The sequence below is a fragment of the Aquarana catesbeiana genome, linkage group LG03, assembly GCF_042186555.1.
Source record: "Aquarana catesbeiana isolate 2022-GZ linkage group LG03, ASM4218655v1, whole genome shotgun sequence".
NCBI lineage: Eukaryota > Metazoa > Chordata > Amphibia > Anura > Ranidae > Aquarana > Aquarana catesbeiana.
The window spans coordinates 207,191,836-207,208,069 of NC_133326.1; positions in this window are offsets into that span (position 1 = coordinate 207,191,836).

Genomic DNA, 16,234 nt, shown 5'->3' on the forward strand with positions numbered 1-16,234 from the left:
GTTCGAAATCAAAAGTGCTCATTTTAAAGGCTAATTTGCATGGTATTGTCCTAAAAAGGGTTTGGGGACCCGGGTCCTACCCCAGGGGACATGTATCAATGCAAAAAAAACTTTTAAAAACGGCCGTTTTTTCGGGAGCAGTGATTTTAATGATGCTTAAAGTAAAAAAAAAAAAGTGAAATATTCCTTTAAATATCGTACCTGGGGGGTGTCTATAGTATGCCTGTAAAGTGACGCATGTTTCCCATGTTTAGAACAGTCCCTGCACCAAATGTCATTTTTAAAGGAAAAAATCTCATTTAAAACTGCTTGCGGGTTTAATGTCATGTCGGGTCATGGCAATATGGATGAAAATCAGTGAGACAAACGGCATGGGTACCCCCCAGTCCATTACCAGGCCCTTTGGGTCTTGTATGGATATTAAGGGGAACCCCGCACCCAAATTAAAATAAGGAAAGGTGTGGGGCCACCAGGCCCTATATACTCTGAACAGCAGTATACAGGCGGTGCAAACAAGACAGGGACTGTAGGTTTGTTGTTAAGTAGAATCTGTTTGTAATTTTGAACATTTTTAACGTGTTTAGCTCCAGCCAAAAAATCTTTTCTAAGCTTTTTGGAAAACATAGGGAAGGGTTATCACCCCTGTGACATTTGTTTTGCTGTCTTTCCTCCTCTTCAGAAGATTTCACCTCACTTTTTTGTCCCAATGAAAAATGTTTTTTGAAAATTTGGGTTTTTTTGTGGAACAAGGATTGGAAAGCATCAGTGGAAAGGAGAAATTGTTTTCCCATATTAACTCTTACAGGAGAGAATTTCCCTTCCTAGGGGTAGATTTCATCTCACTTCCTGTTGTCTCCTTCCGTTTGCAAGTAGGAGTCGTTTGTAAGTTAGATGTTTGAAAGTAGGGTCCTGCCCTATATACTCAGCAGAAATTTGGGCCTTAGGTGTTGCTGTGGCCACAACACTGTAAGCCCTCACAGGGCCCTGCTGTGAAATATTAGATCAAGAATTGTAATTACATGCCCCTGTTGAACAGGAGCTGAAAAATTAGGCCTTAGGCACTGGTGCTGGTGCCACAACACTGCAACCCCTCACAGACACTCTAGTTGGAACGCAGGAACGAGCCCTGCTGCAAATTATTGCTTCAAAAATTGTAATTACACGCCCCTGTTAGACAGGGGCAGAAAAATTGGGCCTTAGGCACTGGTGCTGGTGCCACAACACTGCAACCCCTCACAGACACTCTAGTTGGAACGCAGGAACGAGCCCTGCTGCAAAGTATTGCATCAAAAATTGTAATTACACGCCCCTGTTAGACAGGGGCAGAAAAATTGGGCCTTAGGCACTGGTGCTGGTGCCACAACACTGCAACCCCTCACAGACACTCTAATTGGAACGCAGGAACGAGCCCTGCTGCAAAGTATTGCATCAAAAATTGTAATTACACGCCCCTGTTAGACAGGGGCAGAAAAATGGGCCTTAGGCACTGGTGCTGGTGCCACAACACTGCAACCCCTCACAGACACTCTAGTTGGAACGCAGGAACGAGCCCTGCTGCAAAGTATTGCATCAAAAATTGTAATTACACGCCCCTGTTAGACAGGGGCAGAAAAATTGGGCCTTAGGCACTGGTGCTGGTGCCACAACACTGCAACCCCTCACAGACACTCTAGTTGGAACGCAGGAACGAGCCCTGCTGCAAAGTATTGCATCAAAAATTGTAATTACACGCCCCTGTTAGACAGGGGCAGAAAAATTGGGCCCTAGGCACTGGTGCTGGTGCCACAACACTGCAACCCCTCACAGACACTCTAGTTGGAATGCAGGAACGAGCCCTGCTGCAAAGTATTACATCAAAAATTGTAATTACACGCCCCTGTTAAACAGGGGCTGAAAAATTGTGCCTTAGGCACTGGTGGTGGCGCCCAGAACCAAAAATGTTCTTACAAGCTATCAGCGTGATGATTGAGGAGGAAGAGGATAATTACTCAGGGATAGTCACTCAGCATCAGCATAGGCAGTCTTTGAAGGGATCTGAGATTTCAAAAAAAATTATTCGGTTACATCAGCATCAGGTGCTTGGTAGCTGGTGGTGATCCAAGACTCATTCATTTTTATGAAGGTCAGCCGATCGACCGAGTCGGTGGACAGACGCACCCTGTGATCGGTTACCACGCCTCCAGCAGCACTGAATGTGCGTTCCGAAAGAACGCTGGATGCAGGACAGGCCAGTAGCTCAATTGCATACTGTGCAAGCTCTGGCCAGTGATCCATCCTCAAGACCCAGTAACCCAGAGGATTTTCGGTGGGAAAGGTGTCCAAGTCTGATCTTGCCCCTAGGTATTCCTGCACCATGTAAAACAGACGCTGGCGATGGTTGCTGGAACCGATCATACCTTGGGGCTGCGGACCAAAAAATTGTCTGAACGCATCGGTCAGACGGCCACCTTCTCCACCGCTCCTTCTTTGACTGACCGAAGCCTCAGCAACACGTTGTCCAGAAACAGGAGTTTGTAACCTCCCAGTCTCTGGGAACGCGTTGCACAGACCTTTCTGCAAGGCCTCCCGAAGATGTTTCATCCTCTGCTCCCTCTGCGATGGCAAGATAAGGTCCGCAACCTTACCCTTGTAACGTGGATCAAGGAGGGTTGCCAGCCAGTATTGGTCCTTCTCCTTGATACCACGAATACGAGGATCCTTACGCAGGCTTTGCAGGATCAGGGAGGCCATGCAGCATAGGTTTGCTGAGGCATTTGGTCCGGAGTCCTCTGGGTCACTAAGAACGACATGGTCCGCAGCCACCTCCTCCCAGCCACGTACAAGTCCATGTGTTTCTTGGGACTGATCCCTTAAAGACTGCTGCTGATGCTGAGTGCCAGGCTCCACCTCCATACTGACACAATCTTCCTCCTCCTCCTCTTCCTCCTCGTCCTCTTCCTGTGTGATCGGCGGGCACGCAGGAACACTGTCTGGATAAAGGGGGCCTTGAGAGCTAAGGAAGTCCTCCTCTTCTTGCCTCTGTTCTGCCTCAAGTGCCCTGTCCATTATTCCACGCAGCGTGTGCTCCAACAGGTGGACAAGGGGGACAGTGTCACTGATGCATGCACTGTCACTGCTCACCATCCTTGTGGCCTCCTCGAATGGTGACAGGACAGTGCATGCATCCCTGATCATGGCCCACTGGCGTGGGGAAAAAAAACCAAGCTCCCCTGACCCTGTCCTGGTGCCATAGTCGCACAGGTACTCATTGATGGCCCTCTGCTGCGTGTGCAGCCGCTGCAGCATGGCCAACGTTGAGTTCCACCTGGTGGGCATGTCACAGATTAGGCGGTTCTTGGGCAGGTTAAACTCCTTTTGGAGGTCCGTCAGCCGAGCACTGGCATTATATGACCGGCGGAAATGCACACAGACTTTCCTGGCCTGCCTCAGGACATCCTGTAAGCCCGGGTACCTGCCCAAGAACCGCTGCACCACCAAGTTAAGGACGTGAGCCAAACAGGGCACATGGGTCATTTGTCCCTGTCGGAGGGCAGAGAGGAGGTTGGTGCCATTGTCGCAAACCACCATTCCTGCCTTAAGTTGGCGTGGCGTCAACCACCTCTGAACCTGCCCCTGCAGAGCTGACAGAACCTCTGCCCCAGTGTGGCTCCTGTCCCCCAAGCACACCAGCTCAAGCACCGCATGGCATCTTTTGGCCTGCGTACTTGCGTAGCCCCTTGAACGCCTACGGAGCACCGCTGGTTCCGAGGAAGAGGCCATGGAGGAAGAAGAAGAGGAGGGGGTGGAGGAGAGAGGTGTGTCACAATCAGCATTTTGGAGGCGTGGTGGCGGAACAACCTCCAACACTACTGCACCTTGTCCTGCATCCTTCCCAGCTGCCAGCAGAGTCACCCAATGCGCCGTGAAACTTAGGTAACGTCCCTGTCCATGCCTGCTGGACCATGAGTCAGCGGTAATATGCACCTTACCGCTGACCGCCCTGTCCAGCGAGGCATGGACATTGCCTTCCACATGCCGGTAGAGAGCCGGAATCGCCTTCCGTGAGAAAAAGTGGCGTTTGGGTACCTGCCACTGAGGAACCGCACATTCCACAAACTCACGGAAGGGGGCAGAGTCTACCAACTGAAAAGGCAGCAGTTGAAGTGCTAGCAATTTTGCCAAGCTAGCATTCAACCGCTGGGCATGTGGATGGCTGGGAGCAAACTTCTTTCGGCGGTGCAGCAGCTGGGGCAGGGAAATTTGCCTGGTACAATCTGACGTCGGTGTACCAAAAGCAGATTGCCCACAAGTACTTGGCTGTGACACACCTAATTCTACACCTTCATTCCTCTCACTGCAGGTCTCAGAGAGGACTGAAGGTCTAGTGGGGTTGGAAATCTCAGCTGATGAGGAGCAAGGAGAGATCCTCTTTGTTCTTTGGTGTGGGTCTTTTAGATACGCTTGCCAACGAACTGCATGGCAGGTCAACATATGTCTGGTCAAGCATGTGGTACCCAAGCGGGAGATGTTTTGGCCACGCGAGATACGCTTGAGACATATGTTGCAAATAGCAGCGGTGCGATCTGATGCACTCGTCTCAAAAAAGGCCCACACCAAAGAACTTTTTGAATAACGCGCAGAGACTGCAGCGCCCTGCACATGTGGAGCTTTGGGGTGTGATGCAGTCAATGTGCTGCCCTTAGGCTGGCCCCTGGAGGGCATCCTGCCTCGTTGGTGATGTGCTGCCGCCTCCTCCTCCTCCTCCTCCTCCTCCTCCTCTCTCCTATCAGGCACCCACGTTGAGTCAGTGACCTCATCATCCCCTCCCTCCTCATCACTGGAGCAAACCTGGCAGTATGCTGCAGCAGGGGGAGCATGACTGCCAGATTGCTGTCCTTCTTGGGCACCCCCTCTGTCCGCGCTCATGTTACTGCCTTCATCGAGCTCAGTATCGTCATCAGAGCCTTCCAAACGCTGGGCATCCTCCTGGAGCATGTACCCAACACTGTGGTCAAACAGTTCGAGGGAATCCTCATGAGGACATGGTGGAGCTAGGGAAGGAGTCACTGATGACATTGAGCTGAGGGAAGAAGCCGCTGCTTTGCCAGACAAAGCACCCTGGGCATGGGTGAGAGAGGATGAGGAGGATGAGGACGGCTTGGTCATCCACTCGACCAAGTCTTCCGCATGTTGCGGCTCAACGCGGCCAGCTGCCGAAAAAAAGGCCAAGCGTGTCCCATGGCCACGTGCTGATGAGGATGCACCGTCTCCACGACCAGCACTAGACACAGAGCCTGCTTGCCCTCTCTTATTGGCTTGTGACTGTCTGCCTCTCCTTCTTGGCCTTCCAGACATACTAATGGCCTGTAGCTGCACTAAGCTGGGATAGAACACCTGTAATTTTCTTCAAGTAGCTTTATATACTGTAATCAGACAAGCCTGCCTGTCAGTAGGAAGATAACAGGAACGGATCTAGCTGAACACTGTGAGCAGGACGCACTGTACTAAATGTAAATAGTCTAGCTGCCTGACCGTGGTACTAATAGGATCAAATAGAACACCTGTAATTTTCTTCAGGTAGCTTTATATACTGTAACCAGACAAGCCTGCCTGTCAGTAGGAAGATAACAGGAACGGATCTAGCTGTACACTGTGAGCAGGACGCACTGTACTAAATGTAAATAGTCTAGCTACCTGACCGTGGTACTAATAGGATCAAATAGAACACCTGTAATTTTCTTCAGGTAGCTTTATATACTGTAACCAGACAAGCCTGCCTGTCAGTAGGAAGATAACAGGAACGGATCTAGCTGAACACTGTGAGCAGGACGCACTGTACTAAATGTAAATAGTCTAGCTGCCTGACCGTGGTACTAATAGGATCAAATAGAACACCTGTAATTTTCTTCAGGTAGCTTTATATACTGTAACCAGACAAGCCTGCCTGTCAGTAGGAAGATAACAGGAACGGATCTAGCTGAACACTGTGAGCAGGACGCACTGTACTAAATGTAAATAGTCTAGCTGCCTGACCGTGGTACTAATAGGATCAAATAGAACACCTGTAATTTTCTTCAGGTAGCTTTATATACTGTAACCAGACAAGCCTGCCTGTCAGTAGGAAGATAACAGGAACGGATCTAGCTGTACACTGTGAGCAGGACGCACTGTACTAAATGTAAATAGTCTAGCTGCCTGACCGTGGTACTAATAGGATCAAATAGAACACCTGTAATTTTCTTCAGGTAGCTTTATATACTGTAACCAGACAAGCCTGCCTGTCAGTAGGAAGATAACAGGAACGGATCTAGCTGAACACTGTGAGCAGGACGCACTGTACTAAATGTAAATAGTCTAGCTGCCTGACCGTGGTACTAATAGGATCAAATAGAACACCTGTAATTTTCTTCAGGTAGCTTTATATACTGTAACCAGACAAGCCTGCCTGTCAGTAGGAATTTAACAGGAACGGATCTAGCTGAACACTGTGAGCAGGACGCACTGCACTAAATGTAAATAGTCTAGAAGATAACAGGAACGGATCTAGCTGAACACTGTGAGCAGGACGCACTGCACTAAATGTAAATAGTCTAGAAGATAACAGGAACGGATCTAGCTGAACACTGTGAGCAGGACGCACTGCACTAAATGTAAATAGTCTAGAAGATAACAGGAACGGATCTAGCTGAACACTGTGAGCAGGACGCACTGCACTAAATGTAAATAGTCTAGAAGATAACAGGAACGGATCTAGCTGAACACTGTGAGCAGGACGCACTGCACTAAATGTAAATAGCAGGAACGGATCTAGCTGAACACTGTGAGCAGGACGCACTGCACTAAATGTAAATAGCAGGAACGGATCTAGCTGAACACTGTGAGCAGGACGCACTGCACTAAATGTAAATAGCAGGAACGGATCTAGCTGAACACTGTGAGCAGGACGCACTGCACTAAATGTAAATTGCAGGAACGGATCTAGCTGAACACTGTGAGCAGGACGCACTGCACTAAATGTAAATAGTCTAGAAGATAACAGGAACGGATCTAGCTGAACACTGTGAGCAGGACGCACTGCACTAAATGTAAATAGCAGGAACGGATCTAGCTGAACACTGTGAGCAGGACGCACTGCATTAAATGTAAATAGTCTAGATAGAAGATAACAGGAACGGATCTAGCTAAACTGAATACAGTGTATATATATATATGCAACACCTGGGATGCATATATATACACAATACACTGTAAGTGCAGCTAACTGACTGACTGTTCTGCCTAATCTATCTAACTCAAATCAAATGACACTGTCTCTCTCTCTCTCTATCTCTCAGCACACCGGAACACACACTACACAGGGCCGCCGTGCAGGCGGCCTTATATAGTGTGGGGTGTGTACTAAATCCCCTGAGCCATAATTGGCCAAAGCCACCCTGGCTTTGGCCAATTACAGCTCTCTCTACTGACGGCGCTGTGATTGGCCAAGCATGCGGGTCATAGTGCATGCTTGGCCAATCATCAGCCAGCAATGCACTACGATGCCGCAGTGAATTATGGGCCGTGACGCGCCACACGAATTTAGCGCGAACGGCCCATAACGTTCGCAATTCGGCGAACGATCGAACAGCCGATGTTCGAGTCGAACATGGGTTCGACTCGAACACGAAGCTCATCCCTACTCCAGATAGCTTTGCCGTACTTCGCGGGCACTGAGGGGGCAAGCCAGGATGGCCAGCTTCAAGTGCCATCAGAGTTTGATCCAGTAAGCCTCAAAGTCGCAACTGAGGCCACATAGTTGGCTGCAATTTTGCATAAAAAGTTGTCTAAAATGCAGCAGGAATGAACAATGTGATTTAGTTTATATTCCGCCATATTGATTGCAGTAAGGAATAGGCGGAACCGGCTGGCCATTAAGCCAAAGGCATTTTCAACCACTCTTCTTGCTCTGGCCAGCCGGTAATTCAAAAAACCCTCTGGTCCGGGGTGTGGGTCCTCATAGAGAATGGCCGCATAAGATGGTCCCCAGCGAAAATGCTTCATCCGCTACAAAGACAAATGGCAGTCCCGCCACATTGTCTTCTGGAGGTGGCAAGCCCAAGCTGCCATTCTGGAGCCATCTGTAGAACTCTGGGCGATGACTGCACCATCCAACAACTGGCCATTCTTAACCATGTCCACATTTCAATTGTGGACGCCTGGCTGTGGCTTCACAACCAGGCACCCACCGCGCATGCGCGAGCTGTGCTGCGCACCGTCACTGGCCCCGCAATTATCTGGGACCGGTCACGTGTCCCAGATGATTGACAAGAGGGAAGGTGGAGAGGCGATCTCCCTTCCTGCGCCGTGGGAAGTGATGTCAGGAGCCCAGGCACCGAAGGATGCAGATTACAAGTGACCCCCTAGCAACAGGCATTTAGAGGTGAGTAAAAAAAAAATTTCTCCAAATGTTTTTTTTTATTTTTTTAAGAACATATCTAATTTTTTTTTGGGGGGTGGAACTCCACTTTAAATACATAGAATGTGATGTTAAAGGATCAAACTTACCTTAATATAGTCCTTCCGCAGGACCTGAATGTTGGCAGAACAGGTCTCTGGAATAATCATTCCCAGAGCCTGTGGGGAGATTCCAGTCGTGAACTTAATATCCCGGAAACTTCTCCCCATTGCCAAGTACCGCAAGGTGGCAACGAGCCTTTGCTTGGGAGTGATGGCTTACCGCATGCAGGTTCCCTGCTTTGTAATATAAGGGGACAGCAAAGGCAACAGACGGTGAAAAACGGGGTCCGTCATCCGGAAATAATTCCTGAAATCATCAGAATTATTTTCCTGGATCTCCCGCAGCAAAGGCATGTGAGAGATTTGGTCACGCTGGAGCAACCAATTCTTCGTTCATGAACTCCTCCTCGCCCTGTTCATGGACTGGACTTCGGTCAAAGCAAGAACTCCATACCAAGCCTAACAACGGCACAAGCTCTCCGACGAGAACATAACCGCAACATGGCTAGAAAACGGTCGGCTGGTCAGAATGAACTAACAGAACGCACTGAAAATCAGAAAGGACCTGAGAAGAACGATCTGAAAATCAGAAACGAGTGGACAAGAACGCACTGAAAAACAGAAGCGAACTATAAATAGAACGCACTGAAAGACAGGAACGAACTGACAACACGCACTGAAGAACAGATACGAACCCACAAGCACAAACTGAAAAGCAGAAACAAACTGAAAAGCACGAGGCTGAAAAGCACGAATCGTCTCTCACCAAACTTCTACTAACACGAGATAAACACGAGATTAGCAGAAGGAGCCTAAAGGGTGGTGCACTTATAGTCCCGTTGTACGTGTTGTATGTCACCGCGTTCTTACATTCGGAATTTTGGGCCAACATTTGTGTGAACGTGTGTATGCAAGACAAGTTTGAACCAACATCCTTCGGAAAAAAATCTACTTTTTTTTGTTGGAAAATCCGATCATGTGTATGCAGCATAAGAACTCGGGACAACCTCTATAAAAGTTTGAAATGGCAATATAATAGCCCCTTAATGCCCTTGTCAGGCACAAATTATTTCCCGCCAGGGAAAGACAACAAGTCTTATTTAAATTGGACAACTTCAAGGTGTTTGAGAGTAAGAGATGTATTGAACAGGAAAGTCCTTTGTTCTTTATCAGAATTGTGGGATGCCTGGAGATTTCAGCAACTCGAGCATTTCAAGGATTCCTTGCCAAAACCTCTTCGCTCAATTGTGAGCTCAATCCCTTGGAGAGACTTATAGACCAAAGGGGGATAGTTAGACATGGCATTTTAAATATCTATAAGATGCTGATATCTTTCCTCAAACCCAGGCCTTCATGTCTCTTGAGTGGATGGGAACATGAATTAAACCTACCTATGCCTGACGCTCTAAAGGGTAAAGTTATTGATTATGTTCACTCTACCTCAGTACATATGAGGACTAAAGAACTGAACTAAAAAATGTTGACCAAGTGGTATTATGTCCCATCCACACTACATAAGATCAATTCAATACTGTCATTTGAGTGATGGAGAGAGTGTGGGGGTGAGGGAATGCATGCTCACATCTGGTGGCAGTACCCTAGGATCCAGCTATATTGGGAGAAAGTTTTATATATAATTAAATTAATCAACAATTCCGAAATTGGACAAGATCCCTGGTAATGTTATTTTCATGCTACTAGAGAGACAAGGAAAAAAATAAAAAATGTCTATTATTTCCTTTTCTTAAATGCAGCTAAGGTACTGATCCCAAAACACTGAAAATCAAAGAAAATTATTTTGGAATGGCTTAGAAAGGTAGATAGAACCAGATTAATGGAAGAACTGATACACTTACAAAATTACTCGTATTATACGAAATTTTACAGAACTTGGAAAAGCTGGTTTGACTTTAAACAATCTTTTGTGTATATACGCTATGTGGGTAATGAAAATGTATCAGAGGAGGGAAGAGAGGCAGCGGTGGAGCAAACCCCATAAGGTATAAAAATTAGATAGATAAGGAATGGAACAAGCTCTGCTCACAAACCCCTTCCCACCCCCCCTTTTTTTTCTTCTCCCACAGTAACTTACATTAGTGAATTTGCTCACAGTTAAAGAATACCCACAATGGGCTTGAATAGGTAATCATGAGGGTGGGAGGGAGGCAGGAACACGGGTGATGGGTAAGGGTGTACGGTGAGGGAAGGATAAAACGGGGGAGACGCAATTCTCCCTAGTTTTTACCCCTAAAACATCACAAATGGCTTATTTGTTTTTTCATGTTTTTTGGGCACAGAATTGCCTGGATCAACTGATGATCAGCCTGCTAACCAACCAAATAGTCCTGTTTAACAGTATGCAATAAAAACAGGGGTCTAGTTTGCACACATTTACAAATACATGCGTAAGCTACAGAGCCCCGTCAAGGCACTCCAGTATCTGTAGTCCTAACCCTGAATTTTGAGAGCCTCCACAGTTGAAGCACATGCATTATAATGGATAGGCAGAGGGTAGGTAAGCCTGAAGGTAGCCCACCCATCTTAAAGGCACAAGGGTGCACTGGAGACCCAGCATGTAGCACTATGGCAGCAAAGGTGTCCAGTGCATCCCCTCACCAATATTTCAACTGTACAAACAAATGGCCACTGCCCTCACCTACTATTCCTGGCCTTTGCAGCAAAGAGCACATGGAAGGGCAATACATACAAAACAAACCAAAGAAATTCCTGGCTCAACTTACCGACCAGCCTGCTAACCAACCATGCTTGATGTCCTCACTGAGATACTAAAGTGAGAAGTTTAGAAACAAATGGTATTACAGTACTGGTGTCAGGATCCGAGTCTGAACCTACAAACTCTGCTGGGTCTGGTGATGTCCCTGTTTTTCTTGCTCTTGTCACTCCTTCTGCCATCCATATCTTTGATACCACTCATCGCCAACCTTTGGCTTGTTCATTGAGTACACTTCTGCGGGATCCCAACCTTCAACCATTCGTTACCAACCTTTAGCTTGTTTACTGGCTACACTTCTGTTTATCCCTACCTGCTATATCTGCTACTGGACCCTGGCTTGCTCACCTCCTGGTGGGGCAATCCTGAGGTCTGTGGCATGGTACTAACATGCAACAAAACACATCTCCACCATCAGAAGCTCTGGTGAACAGCCATTAGTACTTAGACTCAGCACCTCAGGTAAGTCCATGTCATCTGCCAGGTTAAGCTGCTTCTGTACATTTCTAGTTGGTCGATGAGTTCATCTCTATTGATATAGCTACTGTCCTCCAAGCCTGACTCCAGACCATGACAACTGGACAGATTACACCTATTCCCTTGAGCACAGTTCCATACTTGCCAATGACTAAACCCAAAACTTACAGATGGTCTCCTGATGTATTGCCTCAAGTCCCCTTTTCCTTTGAGAGATATGAGGGGGCGTGGCACAGAGCATCTCCCCTTCTTCCCCTTTTACTCTATTCCATTCCTTGCTTCATTCCCTCCCCAAATATTCTTCTCCCCTCTCTTATCTACCACACCCTACCCTTACCTTTCTATTACCTTCCTACTCTGTCCCCATCAAAAATATGCAAACTGGGTTGACAATCTTGAAAAATCAAGATCAATAAGTTATTTGTAGTACACATAGTTTTGCAAGATACATCTCCCTGGAATGTACATCACAGTTGTATTGCCATGTACAGTATGTTTCACATTCTGAGAAGAGTGTACACGAATTGTTGTTATCTGTATTTTAAGCCCTGTCAACTATATGAAGAATTTACAAAAAAGATGTAAATACAGAAAAGTGTTATATATAGAAAAAATACTAGAGAAAAGAAAAAAGAGAATGTGTATTTGTTAATATTTGTGACAGAATATTTTACAGACACGTGTAATATATATTTAAATTGGAAGACAGTTTACTCTTTGTGCTGAACAAAATGTTCAATGTACCATTTCATTATTTCATTTTTCCACTTCAAAGAGGTTTTTTTTTTCTTACTGCCGCTAAACATCTTTCATAATGTCACTGCAGGACCACTGCTAGTTAAATAGGTCACACAATCAGCATCTACAAAATGGATCATTTATCATAACCGTGACAAAACTGTCAGAAACTCAGATTTACTAGCATCAAGGTGGCAATGGGTGAGCATTCCTAGGAAATCTTAATAGCAAAACATCTTCAACAAATCATTTATCGAACTGAAATAATTTGTTTCTGACCTATGCTTCATGAGAATGTTTTATAGCTGTCTTTATATTTAATATCTTTGGTATGTTTCAGCAAAGTATTAGTGTTTATTTTAGCAGTAGATAGCATTCATACAATAAAGATAGAGTCCTCAAGCAAGATAGATTAATTGTAATCCAAGATACGATCATATAGTTGTTGCAACTGATACAATATAAAATCAAGTATCTACAGCATGCTGCCATAATGTGTAGAAACAATCTGAACTGAAATGCACTCCAACAATAATTCCTAAACATGGGAATCTGGGGAATCACAGTTGATTACTTATCCATTTGAAGCTGATGCATTATACCTTCCCACCAAACTCTACGGATGGCAATATACAAACTTTAAAACAAAATGCCCATAGTAATGCCTACACTTTGACAATGAAGTAAAGTTCTGATTATATACAGTACATATATACATATATATTATATATATTATTATATATTATATTATATTACCAAAAGTATTGGGACGCCTGTCTTTACATGCACAAGAACTTTAATGGCATCCCAGTTTGTAGGGTTCAATATTGAGTTGGCCCGCCCTTTGCAGCTATAACAGCTTCAACTCATCTGGGAAGGCTGTCCACAAGGTTTAGGAGTGTGTCTATGGTAATGTTTAAACATTCTTCCAGAAGTGCATTTGTGTGGTCAGGCACTGATGTGGACGAGAAGGCCTGGCTTACAGTCTTGCCTCTAATTTATCCCAAAGGTGTTCTATCAGGTTGAGATCAGGATTTAGGCGAGTCAAGTTCCTCCATCCCAAACACGCTCATCCATGTCTTTATGGAACTTGCTTTGTGCACTGGTCCAAATTATTTGGTGTAGGGGGGTTATGGTGTGGGGTTGTTTTTCAGGGGTTGGGCTTGTCCCCTTAGTTCCAGTGAAGAGAACTCTTAAGACATCAGGATACCAAGACATTTTGGACAATTTCATGCTCCCAACTTTGTGGTAACAGTTTGGGGATGGCCACTTCCTGTTCCAACATGACTGCGCAACAGTGCACAAAGCAAGATTCATAAAGACATGTATGAGCGAGTTTGGGGTGGAGGAAATTGACTGACCTGCACAGAGTCCTGACATCAACCAAATAGAACACCTTTGGGATAAAATACGGAAGAGCTTCTTCACAGTGAGAACTTTGAAAATGTGGAATAGACTCCCTCAAGAGCTGGTTCTTGCCAGCTCAGTTGATTGTTTTTTAAAAAGCCTGGATTCTTTCCTAAATGCACATAATATAACTGGATACTAATATTTATAGGTAAACTTGATCCAGGGAATATCTGATTGCCTTTTGGGGGTCGGGAAGGAATTTTTTTTCCAACCAGTGGAGCAAATTGGATCATGCCTTATTGTTTTGCTTTTTTTGTCTACCTTTGGATCAACTGTGGGTACATGATAGTGTATATGGAGGTTTTCTTTTGTGTGTGTGTGTTTTGTTTTTCTATGTTGGTTGAACTGGATGGACTAGTGTCATTTTTTTAACCATATTAACTATGTAACTACTGGTCAAAAGTTTTAGAAAACCCACATTTTGAAATTTAAAGAGTTCAAGTTAGTGAATAATCTGAAATGGTATGAAGGTAAGTGGTAAACTGCCAGAGGTGAAAAAAAGTTTAGGTTAACAAAAACTGAAAAATAATATACATTTCAGAGTTTTATAAAAAAAGGCCTTTTTCAGAAAAGAAGTAATGAATAAACAACTCACAGTTGTTCTGCTGCTATGCAAGTAAATCGATCCTTGAAGCTGGGTTCACACATGCTGTGGGGACATACTAAAACATTTAATGTGAAAATGGCTTAATGTAGCTTAACGTGTAATAAAGTGCCTAAACCTCAATCAATTGCCCATAAATTTTGCACAGCTTAAGTTTTTAAATTTCCAAACCTATCCAAGAAGTTTCATGCAAATCGGTGTTCCACAAGGCAAACTAGGGACATTAAGCTTGATTTTTGGGGAGCTTAATGTGGCTTAACATACAAAAAAGACCTTAGATTTTAACTAATTTCCCCTAAACTTTACACAATAGAAGACTCTATCCATGCCAACACATTCTGAAAATTTCAGCTCATTTGGTTAATCACACCAAAAGTTATTCACTTTAAGCTATGTTATACAATGCTAAAACATTTAATGTGAAAATGGCTTAATGTAGCTTAACGTGTAATAAAGTGCCTAAACCTCAATAAATTGCCCTGAAACGTTGCACAGCCTAAAATCTCAACTTCCCAAACCTGTCCAAGAAGTTTCATGTGATTCGGTGTTCCACAAGGCAAACTAGGGACATTAAGCTTGTTTTTTGGAGATCTTAACGTACAAAAAAGACCTTAAATGTTAACCAATTTCCCCCAAACTTCACGCAATAGAAGACTCTATCCATGCCAACATATTCTGAAAATTTCTGCTCATTTGGTTAATCACACCAAAAGTTATTCACTTTAAGCTATATTATACAATGCTAAAACATTTAATGTGAAAATGGCTTAATGTAGCTTAACCTGTAATAAAGTGCCTAAACCTCAATAAATTGCCCTGAAACTTTGCACAGCCTAAAATCTCAACTTCCCAAACCTATCCAAGAAGTTTCATGTGATTCGGTGTTCCACAAGGCAAACTAGGGACATTAAGCTTGTTTTTTGGAGATCTTAACGTACAAAAAAGACCTTAAATGTTACCCAATTTCCCCTAAACCTCACACAATAGAAGACTCTATCCATGCCAACATATTCTGAAAATTTCAGCACATTTAGTAAATCACACCAAAAGTTATTCACATTAAGCTATATTTTACAATGCTAAAACCTTTACTGTAAAGAGCTTAACGTACCATAATGTGCCTTAACCTATATCAATTGTCTTGAAACTATGCACAGCCCAAGTTCTCAACTTCCCAAAGCTATCCAAGAAGTTTCATGCGATTCGGTGTACCACAAGGCAAACTATGGACATTAAGCTTGTTTTTTGGAGAGCTTATTGTGGCTTAACGTACAAAAAAGACCTTAAATGTTAACCAATTTCCCCCAAACTTCACATAATAAAAGACTCTATCCATGCCAACATATTCTAAAACTTTTTAGCTCATTTGGTTAATCACACCAAAAGTTATTCACATTAACTTATATTTTCAATGCTAAAACATTTAATGTGAAAATGGCTTAATGTAGCTTAACGTGTAATAAAGTGCCTAAACCTCAATCAATTGCCCTGAAATTTTGCACAGCCTAAGATCTCAACTTCCCAAATCTATCCAAGAAGTTTCATGCGATTTGGTGTACCACAAGGCAAACTATGAACATTAAGTTTGTTTTTTGGAGAGCTTAATGTGGCTTAACATACAAAAAAGACCTTAAATGTTAACCAATTTCCCCCAAACTTCACATAATAGAAGACTCTATCCACGCCAACACATTCTGAAAATTTCAGCTCATTTGGTTAATCATACCAAAAATTATCCACGTTAAGCTATATTATACACTGCTAAAACATTTAATGTGAAAATGGCTTAATGTAGCTTA